Here is an 18,752-nt window from a genome sequence, read left to right as displayed (position 1 = left end):
GCTGGCACTGCAAGAGATACTTAAGGGACTGCTTTGAAAAGAAGAAATAGAGAAAGAGATGAATGCAGGTACGAACGGAAAAATGGCAATGAACAAGTACCTATCAATAATAACCTTAAATGTAAATGGATTAAATGCTCCAATCAAAAGACATAGGGTAGCTGAATCGATAAGAAAACTTGACCCACATATATGCTGTCTACAAGAGACTCACCTCAGAACAAAAGATCTGCACAGACTAACAGTGAAGGGATGGAAAAAAATATTCCAAGCAAATGGACATGAAAAAAAAAAGCTGGGGTAGCAATACTTATATCAGACAAAATAGACTTCAAAACAAAGGCCATAACAACAGATAAAAAATATCACAACATAATATTAAGGGAGTTGTTCAACAAGAGGATATAACCCTTGTAAACATATATGCACCCAATTCAGGAGCACCTAAGTACATAAGGAAAATCTTAGAGAACTTTACAAAGGAGATTGACAGCAATACAGTCATCTTAGGGGATTTTAGCACCCCACTGTCAACAATGGATGTATCTTCCAAACAAAAACTCAAAAGGATATTGTGGCATTGAAGAGCACTCTAGATCAAATGGCCTTAATTGATATTTACAGAACATTTCACCCCAAAGAAGCAAAGTGTACATTTTTTTCAAAAGCACATGGGTGATGACTCATTGGATTGAGTGCCCGCCTGCAAGCCAAGAGGTCACTGGCTCAATTCCCAGTGCAGGGCACATGCCTGGGTTGCAGGCCAGGTCCCCAGCAGGGGACACATGAGATGCAACTGCACATTGATGTTTCTGTACCTATCTTTCTCCCTCCCTTCCCCTCTCTAAAAATAAATAAATAAAATCTTTTTTTTTAAAAAGAAAGAAAAAACCTACAATTATAAAAAAGCACAGTGATCATTTTCAAAGATAGACCACATCATAGGACAGAAAACAAGCCTCAACAAATTCAAGAAAATTGAAATCATATCAAGCATCTTCTCGGATCACATTGGCTTGAAACTAGAAACCAACCTCAAGGGAAAAACTCAAAAACATTCAAATAAATGGAAACTGAATAACATGTTATTAAATAATAGACAAGTTAACAATGAGATCAATAAAGAAATCAAAAACTGTCTGGAAACAAATGAAAATGAACACACAACAGTCCAAAACCTATGGGGACACAGTGAAGGCAGCCCTGAGAGGGGAGTTCATAGCATTACAGGCCTACCTGAAGAAGATAGAAAAATCTCTAATAAACAAGCTAAACATACAACTGAAAGAACTAGAGGAACAACAACAAACAAAGCCCAGAACAAGTAGAAGGAAGGAAATAATCAAGATCAGAGCAGAATTAAATGACATAGAGACTAAAAAAAAAATCCAGAGAATCAATGAATCCAGGAGCTTGTTCTTTGAAAAGATAAACAAAATGGACAAACCTTTCACCAGGCTCATCAAGAAAAAAAGAGGGCCCAAATAAATAAAATCAGAAATGAAGGAGAAGTAACAACTGATACCACAGAAATACAAAGGATTGTAAGAAATTACTATGAGAAAATATATGCCAAGAAACTGGACAACCTGGGTAAAAGGGACAACTTTCTGGAAATATACAATCTCCCAAAACTGATCAAGAAAAAGCAGAAAGCCTGAACAGACCAATAACAACTAATGAAACTGAAGCAATAATCAAAAAACCAGGACAAAAGCATACTGGACCAGATGGCTTTATAGGTGGATTTTACCAAACATTCAAAGAAGAACTAACACTTATCCTTCTCAAACTATTTCAAAAAATTCAAGAACAGGGAAGACCCCCCAATCTCTTCTTATGATGCCAGTATTATCCTAATTCTAAGACAAGGTAAAGACACAACAAAGAAAGAATATTACAATCCAATATATCTGATGAACGTAGATGCTGAAATCCTCAACAAAATACTGGCAATCTGGATTCAGCAATACATTAAACAGACCAAGTAAGATTTATCCCAGGGATGCCAGGATGGCATAACATTTGCAAATCAATAAACATTATACATCACATTAACAAAATGAAAGACAAAAATCACATAATCACATCAATAGATGCTGAAAAAGCATTTGATAAAATCCAGCACCCACTTCTAATAAGAACACTCAGCAAAGTGGGAGTAGAGGGAGCATGCCTCAACATAATAAAGGCCATTTACAATAAACCTACAGCCAGCATTATACTCAGTGGGCAAAAACTAAAAGCTTTCCCCTTAATATCAGGAACAAGACAAGTGTGCCCATTTTCACCACTCATATTCAACATAGTACTGGAAGCTCTAGCCACAGTGATATGACGGGAAAGAGAAATAAAAGGGATCCAAGCTGGAAAGGAGGAAGTAAAACTGTCTTTATTCGCAGGCATTTTATGTGTACATAGAAAACTCCATAGTCTCCACCAAAAACTACTTGATCTAATAAGTGAATTCGGCAAAGTAACGGGATACAAAGTCACTGTTCTGAAATCAATGGCATTCTTGTACACCAACAATGAATTATCAGAAGGGGGAACTAAGAAAAACCATTTACTATAACAACAAGAATAATAAAAACCTAGGAATAAGTTTAACCAAGAATGAAAAATACCTGTACTTGGAAAACTATGGAAGACTGAATAAAGAAATTGAGGAAGATAAAAATAAATGGAAGCATAGACAGTGTTAATGGATTGGAAGAATTAACATCATTAAAATGTCCATACTACCCAAAGCAATCTATAGATTCAATGCAATTCCGATTAAAATGCCAAAGACATACTACACAGATCTAGATCAAATATTCCAAAAATTTACATAGAACCAAAAGCAACTGCAAATACCCTCAGAAATCATGACAAAGAAGAACACAGTTGGAGGGATCACAATACCCGATATCAAACTATACACAAGGCCACTGTAATCAAGACAATGTGGTACTGGCATAAGAACAGACACATAGATCAATGGAACAGAATAAAGAACCCAGAAATAAAACCATGTGTCTGTGGTCAATTAATATTTGATAAAGAGGACACAAGCATACAATAGAGTAAAAACAATCTCTTCAATAGTGTTGGGAGAACTGGATTGGTACATGCAAAAAAAAATGAAACTAGACTATCAACTTACACCATGCACCAGAATAAACTCAAAATGGATAACAGACTGAAATATAAGTTGTGATACCATCAAAATCCTAGTGGAAAACATAGACAGTAAAATTTCAGGTATCCAACATAGCAAAATTTTTGCCGATATATCTCCTATGGTAAGGAAAATAAATGAAAAAGTAAACAATGGGACTACGTCAAATTAAAAAGTTTCTGCATGGCTAAGAAACCATCATCAAAATGAAAAGGAAACTAACTGTATGGGAGAACATATTTGCCAATGACACATGAGACAAGGGTTTAAGCTACAATATGTGTAAAGAACTCATACAACTCAACACCAAGAAGGCAAACAACCCAATTTAAAAATGGGCAAAGGACCTGAATAGACACTTCTCCAAGAAGGACCTACAGAGGGCCCATAGACATATGAAAAGATGCTCAACATCACTAGCCATCAGAGAGGTGCAAATGAAAACCACAGTGAGATACCACTTCACACCAGTCAGAATAGCCATCATGAACAAATCAACAAACAAGTGCTGGCGAGGATGTGGAGAACATGGAATCCTAGCGCACTGTTGGTGGGAATGCAGACTGGTGCAGCTACTGTGGAAAACAGTATGTAATTTCCTCAAAATATTAAAAATGGGACCAGCCTTATGAACCAGTGATTCCATTGCTGGGATTATACCCTAAGAATCCTGAAACACCAATTCAAAAGAACCTATGCACCCCTATGTTCATAGCAGCACTATTTACAATTGCCAATTGTTGGAAACAGACCAAGTCTCCATCAGTAGATGAGTGGATCAAAAAACTATGGTGCATTTACACAATGGAATACTATGCAGGAGAAAACAAGAAGGAACTCCTACCTTTTGCGACAGTATGGATGGAACTGGAGATTATTATGCTAAGTGAAATAAGCCAGTGAGCAAAAGACAAACACTGCATAGCATCACTTATAACTGGAATCTAGTAAACAAAACAAACTTATGAGCAAAATAGAACCAGAGACATGGAAACATGGAATAGTCCAACAGGTATAAGAAAGGAGGAAGGTGGGGGATAATGGTGGAAGGAAGGGAAAGGGATTAGTCAAGAACATGTATGAATGACTCATGGACATGGACAACAGAGAGGGGATTGACTGGAAGAGGCGTGGGCTGAGTGGAGAGGGGCAAAGGGGAAAGAATTGGGCCACTGTGATAGAATAAACAATAAAAAATAAAGTAAAATGTAGAATGAATGAGTGAATGAATGAATAAGACAAAAAATGTTCTTGAAATCTGAACTGTGCTTAAGGTTTGCTACTCCGTTTGGCTTCTAGCATGGAGTTTTTGTTTTGTTTTGTTTGTTTTGTTTTGCTTGTATCACATATCAGTGTGAAAACAGTTCAGCAAAAGACTTGCAAAGCTTTTCTCAGTGGAAGACTTGATCATGTGAGCCTTTTGCATGTGAGCCTCTAGACAGGAGGAGATGGTCAGACTACTCACATCTTTTCCCATGCAAACATTAGATTGAACTGTATGGAATTGCTAATATTTGACTCATGTATGTGATATTTTCAGATGATTCAGCCTAATCTTTTCAATATAACTAGATTTTGGGGGAAAGGGAGTTGTAATCATCTAGGAAAGAGCCTTGTTCTGATCCCAGGAGCATACTGAAAATAAGTAATCTCAAAATCATTTTTGAGACATATAGCTAGTTACCTAATTGCTATTAGCTCATGCATTTAAAATGGGACTCATACCAACCTACCACATATAGCACAAAAGTTAGGAAGATAAAATTAAATAACAGATGTTTTCAAATATTCAAAATTATAATACATGTAAACTTAAAGACATTCTCACATATGTGGATATTTCATTTATTCATACTATTCTCAAATGTAAGCTAGCTTGTACTAAAAATGTTTCTCCACTTTTAGTATCAGGGCCAAATACTTAATAATTTGAAATATCTCCATTCTGAAAACATTCATCTTCAGCTACCCCTACATGAGAAGGATTTATGAAATCTTTTGACGTTATCTGGATTTCTCTCCCACATGGATTGAACCCGGTCTCTGTTAATACAGTTGACTGTGGTTTTATTCTATTCTATTCTTCTTCTCCAATCTTTTTGGGTCTCTGGCAACTGCCTGTCAAATGGAGTGACAAGATACAACTTATCCCACCTGTAGTTAACTCCATCTATTATTTATTCTTCAGAGACATATTGGTGATATTTCATACTTTGTTTGGTTATGACCTTAACCATTTGTAATGATTATTTCCTGAAGAAGAACGATAACAACTCTGGAAAGAACTTTACTCAGGCTCTGTGTAAGGCAACAGGCATATAATAAGCACCTGCTATGCACTGAATCCTGTCTATTGCATGAATAGGACATTAAAAAAATTACTCCAACAGTATTTCTAGATATCAATTTGGCAAATGTGCAAGGCTATTCACAGAAGTTATTAAGAATAGAAATCAGCCACAACTTAAATATGCAATAGTGTCAGAAAGATTAGATAACTTAAGGAGCATTTTGAAATACTGTATTATTATAATATTTACAAAGAATTTTTAATTTATATTAGAAAGTTCTGAAAATATAGAAAGCCCAAAATACGGTTTAAAAATGTGTTGCTGATATCTCAACAAAAAGCAAAAAGCACAGAATAGAAGGAAAGATGCCAAAATATTGACAGCATTTTTTGCTATGTTGGTGATACTTTTTTTCTTCTTTACACTTTCTTTTATTAGAGACTCAGAGGATTTAATAATAGAGGAAACAACATAGTTTAAAATGGACAAAATGATTCTTGAGGACAGGTTAAGGCCCTTATTCATTCAGGTAAAAGAGAAGTCATAAGAGACTTAGTAATAGTCCTCAAGAACCTGAAAAGCTTTCAGATGAAGACCAACATGGTGACCAGGTCTTCTCAAACCCCATAAAATATATATACTTAGTATATATTTATAAGTCTATAGACTTATAAATATATATTTAATAGACATCTATATAGAGAGAGGTATTTATATACAGGGTCCAGCAGAAGCAAGGCTTCCTTGAGTGTGGTTGGTAGGATGCCTGAATGTTTCACGTGACATGGACAGCAATTTGAACATTTCACCTAAAATGTCATATGGTGTGCTTGAGTGTGATATTGTTGTTACAGGATTACATGCTTATGATTTTTAATAAAAGATTTTGTAGGAAAAAGGGGTGTTATTTGTGCCAAACCCTGTATATCTATAGATACATAGATTAAAAAGATACAGTTAAAATAAGATACAGGTAAAATTAAAAAGGTAAAGGTAAAATACAGCAGGAGAAATCAAGCTTGGCTATGTGGGAGAATTTCATTGAGGAAGGGGATAATTTAAAAATCAAAATTGCTTAATCATGGTAAACCATGACATTTCCTTTTTAGGAGGATTTAATAGCAATTTTTTCATCTGCCTGTGAAGATTCAGGAATCCAGGAAGTCTTCGGAAGGCAGAAGGTTTAAATGTACTCTACCAGTTATTTCAGGTCCTTTGATTGTATCATTCACTGTATGCCCTCAGAGCATATAGTGCAACTCTGGCTTCTGGACATTACACTCTTTACTATGGACCATTCTGAAATCTGTCCAAACCCATCTTGATAGTCTTTAGGAAAGCAATTGGAAAATATGCTCAATTCACTAGTAATCAGAGAAATATAAATCAAAAAGAGACTTCTTTTTTCATGGTTCAAAGTATTGGGAAACAAGTATTCTCTTACCCTGCTTGTGGGTATATTAATTAGCATAGCCTTTTGTCAGTATTCATCAAAATTTAAATTGCAATCTTTTCCCCAATAATTCCATTTCTAAGAAACAGCCTAGAGAAATCCAGGCACAAGTTCACAAAGAGGCATTGTTTATAATAGAAGAAATTTAGAACCATGTAAATGTCTATTAGTGAAGGACTAAACTATAGAACATCTTGACTATGGTATACTATAGCATAAAAGAATGAGTTAGCTCTAAAAGGACATAACAATATGTCTTGGGTATATATCCCAGTTCTAGAAAAATATATACCACTTAGGTTAAAATACCTACAAAACTATCACATCTCTATGTACATACATTAATGCATTATAAAAAAATCAGAGAGAAGTTTTTATCAAAGAGTTATTGGTGATTACCATCTTAAGAAGGAACTACGATTAGCAGCACAAGAAGGGTTATTATTTTATCTGTAGTCAAAAGATTATTGTTTCATTTGCAGTCAGAAGTTTTACATTGAGAATGTATTCTTTGATTATGTGTTATTCCATGTAATTAAAGACAAATAAAAATTAGGAAACAGGACTTCCAGCCAAGATGGAAGCAGAGGTAGACACACTTCGCCTCCTTGCACAACCATAAGAAGGATAACAACAAATCTAAAAATAAAATACAACCAGAACTGCCAGAGCATCAAACTGTGTGAAGTCCAACAACCAAAGAGTTGAAGAAGAAACATTCACCCAGACAGGTAGGAGGGGAGGAGAGGGGCAGTGGCAGCTAGCAGAACAGGAGGTTCCACATTCACATGTGGCAGATAAAAACCGGGAGGGAAAACTGGGGAGTCAGCCAGACCACGCAGCCCAGGGTTCCAGCACTGGGAAAATAAAGCCTCATAACCTCTGGCTGTGAAAATCAGTGGGGGTTGTTGTGGTGGAAGAAACTACCAGTCTCTCATGAGCTTCTGTTTAAAGGATCCACAGGGTCCTAGAACATACACAAACCCACCCACTCTGGGAACCAGCACCAGGGCAGCAGCGAGAAGGGCACCAGTTGCTTGTGGGAAGTGTGGAAAATGATTGAAAATAGGGCAAGAGCCAAGCAAGGAGCATTGTTCCCTCTCTGATCCCTCCCCCACATAGAGTGCCACAACAGAGCAAAGCAGGTTGCCCCTCCCTGGTGAATACCTAAATCTCCACCCCTTACAACATAACAGGCATGCGGACACGAGGAGTCAAAGCAACTTTACCTAATACATAGAAGCACAGGGAGGCTGCCAAATTGAGGAGACAAAGAAATATGGCCCAAATGAAAGAACAGAACAAAACTCCAGAAAAAGAACTAAACAAAATGGAGATAAGCAATCTATCAGATGCAGAATTCAAAACACTGCTGATCAGGATGCTCAGAGAAATGATTGAGCATGGCCGCAAAATAAAGGAAGAAGTGAAGGCTATACAAAGTAAAATAAAGAAAAGTATACAGGGGACCAACAATGAAGGGAAGGAAGCCTGGATTCAAATCAATGATTTGGAACAAAAGGAAGAAATAAACATTTACCTAGAACAAAAAGAAAAAACAAGAATTCAAAAAAATGAGGAGAGGCTTAAGAACCTCTGGTACAACTTTAAGCGTACCAACATCCAAATCATAGGGGTGCCAGGAGGAGAAGAGGAAGAACAAGAAATTGAAAGCTTATTTGAAAAAACAATGAAGGAAAACTTCCCCAGTCTGGCAAAGGAGATAGACTTACATACAAGTCCAGGAAGCACAGACAGTCCCAAACAAGTTGGACCCAAAGACATCATAATTAAAATGCCAAAGGTTAAAGATAGAGAGAGAATTGTAAAAGCAGAAAGAGAAAAGGAGAGAGTTACCTACAAAGGAGCTCCCATAAGACTGTCAGCTGATCTCAAAAGAAACTTTGCAGGTAAGAAGGGGCTGGCAAGAAGTATTCAAAGTGATGAAAAGCAAGGACCTACATCCAAGATTACTCTATCCACCAAAGCTACCATTTAGAATGGTAGAACAGATAAAGTGCTTCCCAGACTAAGTAAAGCTAAAGGAGTTCATCATCACCAAGCCATTATTATATGAAATGTTAAAGGGACTTATTTAAGAAAAAGAAGATCAAAAGTGAACAGTAAAATGACAACGAACTCACAACTATCAACAACTGAACCTAAAAAAAAACGAAAACAAAAACAAAGTAAGCAAACAACTAGAACAGGAACAGAATCACAGAAGTGGAGATCATATGGAGGGTTATCAGTGAGTGGGGAGGAGAATGGGGGAAAGGTACAGGGAATAAGAAACATAAATGGTAGGTATAAAATAGACAGGGGGTATCAAAAATCGTGTAGGAAATGGAGAAGCCAAAGTACTTACAAGCATGACCCATGGACATGAACTAAGGCGGGGGAGTTGCTGAAAAGAATGTGGGTACTGGATGGAGATGGGCAAAGGAGAAAAAAATGGGAAAACTGTAGTAGCAAAATCAATAAAATATACTTAATTAAAAATTAGGAAACAGGTATATAATATAAAAAATGCAGGCAAGTGTTGAAAATAGATGTTGGTGATATGTGACAAGGAACAAGACTGGAAGATTAGGGTAAAGCTAGGAAGGATGGTGCAATAAGGGTTACAGGGGGAGACAGAAAATATAATGAAAAAACAGGTACAAAAGCAAAAGAAATTCTTAAGATTAAATAACAAAATGTGCAGAACTGAAAAAAACTAATACTACTGGGTAATGAATGAGGACTTGCCCTACCACTTGTGAAAATAGGTTACAAAACTTAAGTAAATAAAATATGTTGATATCACTGCCAGAATAAACATGTCATGGAATAGGATAGAAAGTCTGGAAAACAATTGATTACACATAAGGATTTGGAGTTGGATAAATTAGTAAGGATGGCATGGGTAAACCAATATATTCCAGAAAGATTTATCCCTGCCTAAGCAGCATGAAATTCTGATCATGTCTTAATGAATAAGTATGAAAATGAGGGGTGGAATGGGAAAATCCTAGAATTCCCCAGAAGAAGAGTAATCCACAGAGTAAAGTTTGAGTGCTGCTGGTTTAAATATACTGATTTTTAATGGCTCTTAGTTCTATACTTTTACTTAAAGATTTTATTTTCCTTTGATGACCCAGGAGAGGATAGAGGAAGTTCTTAATGACCACTGTTTGTAAAGAGAGTCCAGGTATTATTTTGCCTTAATATTTAACTGTCAGTTTCATTTCATTAACAGCCTCTTGCCTCTTCCGGTGAAGTTATAAAGAAGGCCCTGTCGTCCAGGACTGTAAAAGAACTTGGGGGTGGGGACGGGGGTACTAACTGGTGAACTAGTTTCCTTTCTGGGAAAAAAAAAATCATCATCATCATAACAGGAAGAAAGGCTTAATTCAAGTCCCTGAGGAATTTAAAGTAAAAATTGTAGGGCAGCAATATGGAAACCCCTAGGTTTTTGGAACCAGTCCAAGATGAACCAGAAGGGCCTAATGCAAGTCATTCATTGATTTGAGAGATAGGATATGTCAAAAGTATTAGAGTTACAACAAGGCAACCTACAAGGCAGGGGCTTGCCTGCCAACATTTACTTGATCATTTGCTGCTTGATATTACTGGCAGGAGGGTCAGAAATATTACCTCTTCCCTGACCCCTTTCCTCTCTGTGTTATAGCTAGTCAATTCTCAATTCCCCTCTGCTTCAGCTCCAGTTACCTCAAAAATAAACCTTCTCCGGAAAGCCTGCCTTTATTACACATACATCATTTTCCTCATACTTGGCACTGTCCAATCTAGTCAGGTGTGAAAATCAGGGAGGGACGATTAGAAATGCCTTAGTATCCTGTTTTTGTCTCAAGCCACCCTTGTCATTCCTATTCACTGACACCTATTCAGTGACACTCTTAGGGTTTATAGGAAGATTCTGAGCACTTGAATTTCTGCTCGAAAGAAGGAAATCTTGGAGACCATTATGCTAAGTGAAATAAGCCAGTCAGAGAGAGATAAATACCATATGATTTCACTCATATGTGGAATCCAATGAACAAACTGAACTAACAAGGAAATGGGGACAGACTCATAGATGGAGAGCAGATGACAGCTAGTGTGATGGGGGAAGTAAGGGGGTGGAGGGATTCAGCAAAAAAGAAAAAGGACTCATGGGCATGGACAACAGTGTGTTGATTGCTGGGGGGAAGGGGGTATAAAGGGACTAAATGATAATGGGAAAAATACAGTAAAAATTAAAATAAGAAAGGAAAGAAGGAAATGACACTCAAAACTTTGGCATGATCAAAAAAGAAGTCTAAAATTACAAGAATAACCTAAGTACCAAACTTCACGTATTGGGGAGTCTCTGAGGACTCTTGTAAAGACCACTTCCCCTTGTTAGATGTTTTTCTTTTCTTAGCACCAGAACCACAGGGTGGCAGGACTCTTGATATGGTAGCATCTCCCTCCTTTAGAGTTTTCTTTTCTCTTCCTTGTTCTTCCACTGATTCATTCTGTAGATACTTGCCAAATACTCTGTGCTAGGCACTGGGCTTACATGATACAGAGGCAATGGTGAAAAAACCAAACCTATTCCATTCATTCATAGAATTCACACTCAAGGTGGCCCGGGACATAGAGTCCATGTGTTCTGTTTCTGTTATAGCACCTTAAAAAGAATAAGGACTCACTCCCTTGTTGAATATGTTTATTAAGGCTTGACAAAGGGACGCACTCTGCAGCAGTATTTCTTAAACTTGAGTGTGCATGAGAAATATCTTTGGTGCTTATTGAACATGAACATTTCTGCACATCCCCCAAACCCCGCCCCTTTGCACAGAGATTCTAAATTGGGGAGTCTTGGATGGGGATCAGATATCAGCCTGTTTCACAGGCTTACCTGATCATCGTGATGAAGCTGGTATAAGGACAACACATTGAGAACACTGCGTCCACCCTTACTTATAGCTAATTAATATTTTGCATATTCTAATTGAAGGCAACAATTTTTTGTTGTGTACTCTGGACACAGAGAACAGATGTTCAGCATCTTCTTCATATAAATAATCTAGACACAGCCTGGAATTGACCATTCTGTGGTTGATTTGGGGCTTTTGGCCATATTAATAGCCAGTTGCTGTGCAATCGATCAGAACAGATATGTGGTCAATTCAACCATTAAGCTGGCCAACAAAATAACTGAGCTGGTGGTGCCACGCTAACATATGTCCCAAGTATGACAAGTCACAACAAAAACATTTTTTTTTCATTCTTTCCTAATCATGGTGACAAAGCTGATAGCATACTCCAAGGAAGTTCCATCAATTCCTTTACTTTTATGATCCACCAGTGGCTGGTTCAGCTCTGAGTGTTAGCAACTAATGATTGCAAGGAATGTCTCTGCCCTCTTTCTTAATGAAACATAGTGACACCAACTTATTTGAGGATTAAATGATTTAACATGTAAAAATGCTTATTACATGGCTCTTGCAGGTGCTCAATAACTGCCTTTTTCCTACACAATGATCCAGACTTCATAAAAGTTAATCTATATTAAAAAGTCATTAGGTAGTTGTGATAGCTGTATATATGACAACACTAAAAACCCAAATAGAAAGACTAAGAGACAACACTTAAGTAATTCATGAATTATTATTCTTTTTCCATTTTATTTCCTAGAAGTTATTTTTTTATATGAGGCTTTGGCTAAAAATAATGCTACCTCGAGGACCTTTGGGTGGCATTGTACTTTTCCAAGCTCTTTCCCAATCATTAATACATTTGATAGAACAACACTGTCAGGAAATGATACTGTTATCATTAGGCAAATGAGGAAAGCAAGGCCATCTGATAAGTGATTTGGTCACATTAATCCAGTTCATGAGGTGCCTAGATTAAATACTAAGTTTCTAGAGTGAGTACAGTTCTCCTTCTACAAGCTGTTTAATAACTGAGAGCAGGCTTGAGTGTCATTAACGTTTGAATTTCAGCAACCTTTCAATTCAGTGTTTGAAGCCAAGATACTTTAATACACAAACACCTCTGTGATCTAGGCATGAAATGTTACTGCAGCCAACATTTACTCAGCTGCTTTGCTTCTCTTTCTATACCCAAAGCTACAATTTTTTAAAAGTGTTAATATTTGTATTATCATCAAGATACATTTTTTTTTCTTTTTGTGGAAGAAAGAGGAATTAAGAATGCTGTAGAGCAGATGGCTTTTAGGTATAAAATTGGATAGTTTATAGTTACTGGCCTGGTATTATCTTGGTCCTGTTCCTAGCAAAGAAACCCTATTTTGCTCTTGGAAATACTTTTATTAAAGCTTCTTAGAGAGGGGTGTTTGGCCTAATGCACTAAGCAAACCAGGACACACACAAAGGAAATTCCCCACTCTCTGCTCATATTTTATAGATGCAGATCCTGAACCATTTGCCTTCAAACATCTCATACCACGATTTTTATTGTGTTTTTTTCTTTCAATGTCTTCAATTGTGATATTTAAACACCTTCTACCTTTACACCTTCAACCACATCCCCTCAAGTGTGTTTCCTCCTAGTCTCTACCTTTGGTCCTGCCTTCTAGCTACTGTTCAGTACTTCTAAAATGCTATCTGGTTAACCTCCCATCTGGCTGTACTAAACCCTGGCTCCTTCCCGCCTGTATGCCATCCCATGCGCACCCACCCTGTTTCAGTCTAGTTTTGTTTTATATGCATGACCTAGAAATAGAAGAATTGGATATTGTGTTCATGGGTCAGCAAGCATAGCATGAAGCTTCTTGGGAGGTAGATATATTAACTTCTTAGGTACAACAATCTATACTAGGGCTAATTTTCTAGATCACCTTTAGATTCCACATACTGCACTGTCAAAAGAGAATCTTATGTGAGGACTGCATTCTTTCCATGTATAAGGAGGAGTGAAAGGGTCCCCCTCATATCTGTGCTTCATTTCTGGATCCTAGAGCAAGGATACCTGCCTGTGTCCAGACCCCCTTCTCTTCCTAGCCTTCACTGTTCGTGCAATCAGGGGCTTCATACAGATGTCCCTGGACATACCAGCCAAGAAAAAGAGAGGGAGGAAGAAAGTGAAGAGGAAGGACGGGAGGGAGAGAGGGAGGGAGGGAGGGAGGGAAAGATGATTAAGATAGATGGGAGGGGGCGGAGACAGGAAAAGATAAGTGTCAGGAAAGGAGAACATTTAGATTAATATGTCTTCTTCTCTCCACCTCCCCAACTTGGAAAATATTGGCCACCAACAAAAATATCTTCATTCTGTGTATAGTTGTGTAACCAACTGTATTTTCAAATGCATAGCACAGTACGAAATCTCTCTCGGAAACTTGTTTTTGGGTGAAAAAAGGGGGCATCCTTTTTATCACTGCAGATGGAGATGGGTGACATTGTTGCAGGGAGGAAAATTCTGGGTTTAATTCCTAGGAAAAACATTGTCATATATGTTTGCAGGACAGAATATTGTTTCAGCATAGTAGATTTCAACCCTTTTTGTTCTATCTAACCTATTTTAGGGCTATGACAGTAGGAACTCTCAGTAGGAACCTGTCATAGCCCTAAATTGAATTTATTGGGGTGACAATGGTTAATAAAAATATATAGGTTTCAGTGGTACAATTCTATAATGCATCATCTGTACATTGCATTGTGGGCTCATCACGCCAAGTCCAGTCTCCTTCCATCATCATGTATCCCCCCCATAACCTCTCCTGCCTCCCCCCACCTCCCTTTCCCTCTGGTAATCTGATTATCTTCACTGTGTTTCATCCCAAAGCAGCAGAATATACATTCTTTTCAAGTGCACGTGGAACATTTTCTAGGATAGACCACATGTTAGGACACAAAATGAGTCTCACTAAATTTAATAAGATTGAAACCATATCCAACATCTTCTCTGACCATAATGCTATGAAACTAGGAATAAGTCACAAGAAAAAAAACTGAAAAACACACCAACACATGGAGGCTAAATAACATGTAACTAAACAATGAATGGGTCAACAATGAGATCAAGGAAGAAATCCAAATATACCCTGAAACAAATGAAAATGAGAACACAACAACCCAGAACCTATGGGACACAGAGAAAGCAGCCCTGAGAGGAAAATTCATAGCATTACAGGCTTTTCTCAAGAAACAAGAAAAAACTCAAAGAAGCAATCTAACTTTACACATAAAGTTACTTGAAAAACAACAACCAGTAAAGCCCAAAGTGAGTATGAAGGAAGAAAATAATAAAGATCAGAGCCGTGTAGATTTTTAAATGGGGGTAGTTATCAGAATGGCTGTAGTGGAATGTGTACAGTTTGTAAAAGCTCCCCCCAATCGTTTTGATATGCCCCCCAAATGCATGCACATGTGCCTTGACATCACTGTTCTAACCATTTTTATTCTATGCATAAACAAACTTCCTTAAAATATACATACACTTTGATTTTTCTGTCTTGATTGAAACTAGTGACACTAATTGACCAGCCACACTCCAGTAAAAGAATTTTTGTTTTCTGAACAAATCATATTTTAGAATTCAGCAAGGAGACAAAGTTGCGGGCATATTGTATTAAAACATTTACTCCCGCATGCCAGGCAAGTTGCTTAGTGGTAAGAGGCAGCTGTGGAGTTTAAAATGAATCTAAAGATGTGTACCTCCTTTACAAATTAGTTTCTAAACCATGCTGTGCAGTTGAGATTTAGCAGTCATTATATGTAACATTAAGTGCTCCTAACACATTGTGACATGAAAAGTCACAATATTCTTAAGGATTTCCTGTATCAGAATGGGAGAACAAACGTCTCATGAGTGTAATAAGAGATGCAGAATGGATCATTCTGTGATCTGTTCCCATTCTAGCTTCTATTTTATTTCATGATCCTGAAAGAGATGATTGGTCTTCTTATTTTTAATATAAAGATACTTCTTTTGTGTGTCTGCTTTCTATGCATGTTGGGGCAGTGATTTTAAATTGTGTTCACTAAATCCTGAAATTCTCTAAAGGTAAGCAAAGGAAAATTATGTTGGTTTCGATCTATTTACCATTTTGAATCTGTTTTATATAATCAGGGGCTCTAAATGAGATTTCATTTGAATAAAGGTATTGCAGCAAATATATTAGCGTTCGCCAAGATTCCGATTGCTTTCTCTTATGGGTCATAGGACCCTTTTGTAGTTAGGTGTGACCACATGACTGGCTTTGGGTTATGAAATGTGAGCATATTTTTGCATAGCATTTCTAAGTGGAATTATTTAAGAACCCCAGCACAAGTCTTCATGTTCTTTTATCCTGCCTTAAAGGACCCTAAAAGTCTTATCTTATAATGTCAGAGTTCTAAATGGTGATCAGAGCATCACCATTTGACATGTAGCATGAATGAAAAATAAGCTCCTGTCGTTTCAAGCCACTCGATCTGGGGGCTCACTTGTTAACTAACCTAACCTATACTGACTCCTAGGTTCTTTCGAAGCCACTGTTATAAGGCAAAGAGCTAAATATCAGGAATCCTAGATCAAGTTCCAACTATGCTACTGACCATTCCCTGTTACTTTAGTCAAGTCATTATTTCTTTGAGCCTCAATTTCCTCTTGTTTAAAAAAGCAGAATTAAATAAGCTTCATGATTCATAGAATGTTTAGGAGATCCATCAAATGATTTTAAAATATCAAAGAGTAAATTGTAATAGTTTATAAATCTATTTATAACCAATATAAGCATTTGCAAGTAAGTATAATGCTGAAAATTTCTAAAAAAGAGAGCACAAAAGACCAATTTCCTAAACATTTTCTCTCAAGTGTGTGTACCTCCCTGGTAGAAAGGATCCTGAATGAAGGTATCATCCTTTTTCTAAGCCACCAGTATACCTAAATCTGGCTGATTCATTTTACTAAGTATTCAGCAAAAAATAATATTTCCTGGTGAGATTTGACTACACACACTTAATAGGAAGAAATGCAAGATGTGTTATAATCAAACAATCTAGATGGCAATAAACTTCACAAAGCTTGTTAAAGACCAGAAAGACTAAGGTAAAATTCATAACTTCTCTGTATCATGACACTTAATTACTATACAATAGATTCCAAGAGCACTGACATTTGCATATATTAAATTCATGTTCCTTTACAGTGACTTCGTATATTCAAAGGTAAAGAATATATTCCTACTCTCCGAACTGTATAAATGTGTATGTCATGACAGGCAATCTTTTTCCCTATTCATTTCTGAAGTATTAGCTCCTATCACTACACCATAGGCAGAATCAGATAATATTTTGAGCTTATGTATTGTTGGCTTTCTTAAGGGTTTAAAGTAATACACACTGCTATAGGATTTTGGACAAATTATTCTGGGCCCCTGTTACCCAGTCATCAAAACAAAAATAGCTGTCCATCTCTTCTCTAATGGGGTGATTATGTGCCTTTTGTTAACTTGGTCTGGTGAATTAGAAAGCATTGTGAGCTACTGTGAGAAAGCCCTGACACATAAATCGATTATAGGAAATTTCGATTATTATCTTCTGATCACCCACGGTGATCACAATGGGTACTTACTGACATTATCTTTATTGCCTATGCTACCGTTAGGTGATTCCAGGGTAAAATCTCTATCTGAATTTTTAATATCCACATCACGTGGTGACTGTGTATTGATAGCCATAGCCATACATTTTCCTTACCTTCATGCTTCCTTGTCTTTGGGCATCAATCTTATATTCAAGGGTCATAATCCTTAGGGACAGTGTTGCTTTCTCTTATCCTCTAGCTGAATTATTTTTCCTAGTCTCAACCCATTGTGCGCTCCTGCACTGTAGATTGTCACTACACTAAACTCCAGTGAGGGCAACCAAGGGTTACATCAACATGAGACAGAGGTAAGTCTGGGTAATATCTTTGGATGAATTTCATTTCCCCGCTCCAAGTCCACTAGAAATGATTTAATGCAGTTCCTTTGGTATTGCCACTGTTTTGATTAAGCATGTTAAAAGGCTCGTTGGCTGCAATTTGAACCTCTGGCAACAGCTGTCTTACACTTTCATTTGTAGCATGCCTAGCTCAGAACCAAATGCTTCAGATACATGTGAGAGAAGAAATAACGGCACTGGTTCAAGGATCTGGAAATCCATCTCCTAAAAGCTTGATTTTCAGAAAGTTGATCTTGGCTTGGGAGACTTTTATTTCTTCAACAACTATGTCAGTCTAATTTTCTATCCTATCAGATCAAGCTTTTTTTCATTTATTGTAAACGATTTCCCACAATATCCTTATTTGATCTGCCAACTTGTACAATGTATGGGCCTTAGGGGGAATGAGGAAGGCAAGTTCTACTATTCAAAAACCCCATGTGTGTTGGCCACAGCATAATTGTATTTCTGCTTTACACCTATATCATGGTTGGGTAAACAAAGTTATACCCAATGGTGAATGAGTAATCCTTTTCAGTAGTATCAATTTCCAGAGCTTTGGCCCCATGAAATGAAATATCTGTTAGTATGTTTACCATTACCAGTCCAACTCATAAGATTGTATTGATTAGATTTTGCACTGCAAAAATACCATTTTAAACCAGAGTGAAATCAATATGGGTGTGTATTTTTATATACAAATTGGATTTAGCTCCAAAAGAATATTCTTCGTTGGAGCAGAAATAAATCTGGAAAGAAAATCTGATAAAGCATCCTAAAATGAAAAAAAAAAAAAAGTTTACCCTTCCCGATGCTTTAGTCCTTTCCCCTGACTATTAATCTGAGCCCAGTCCTCACTGTCTGAGTGGAGATTTCTTTTCTGCTCAAAGCAGATCAATGCTTGCACAAATTAAGACTTGCGATAACATCATCAGCGTGCAAAT

At 37.1% G+C, this 18,752-nt stretch overlaps 1 protein-coding gene across 1 annotated transcript in view; it reads left to right on the top strand.

Moving 5' to 3' along the window:
- TENM1 (teneurin transmembrane protein 1) overlaps positions 1 to 18,752 on the top strand; it is a 368,853-nt gene that overhangs the window by 136,663 nt on the left and 213,438 nt on the right. The gene's annotated exons all lie outside the window — the stretch shown is intronic.

The sequence above is a fragment of the Pteronotus mesoamericanus genome, unplaced genomic scaffold (genome assembly GCF_021234165.1).
Source record: "Pteronotus mesoamericanus isolate MK-2021 breed Mesoamerican mustached bat unplaced genomic scaffold, CSHL_Meso_final contig_40, whole genome shotgun sequence".
NCBI classification, from domain to species: domain Eukaryota; kingdom Metazoa; phylum Chordata; class Mammalia; order Chiroptera; family Mormoopidae; genus Pteronotus; species Pteronotus mesoamericanus.
Note: the sequence above shows the minus strand (reverse complement) of the source record. Positions and strands in the feature narration are given on the sequence as shown.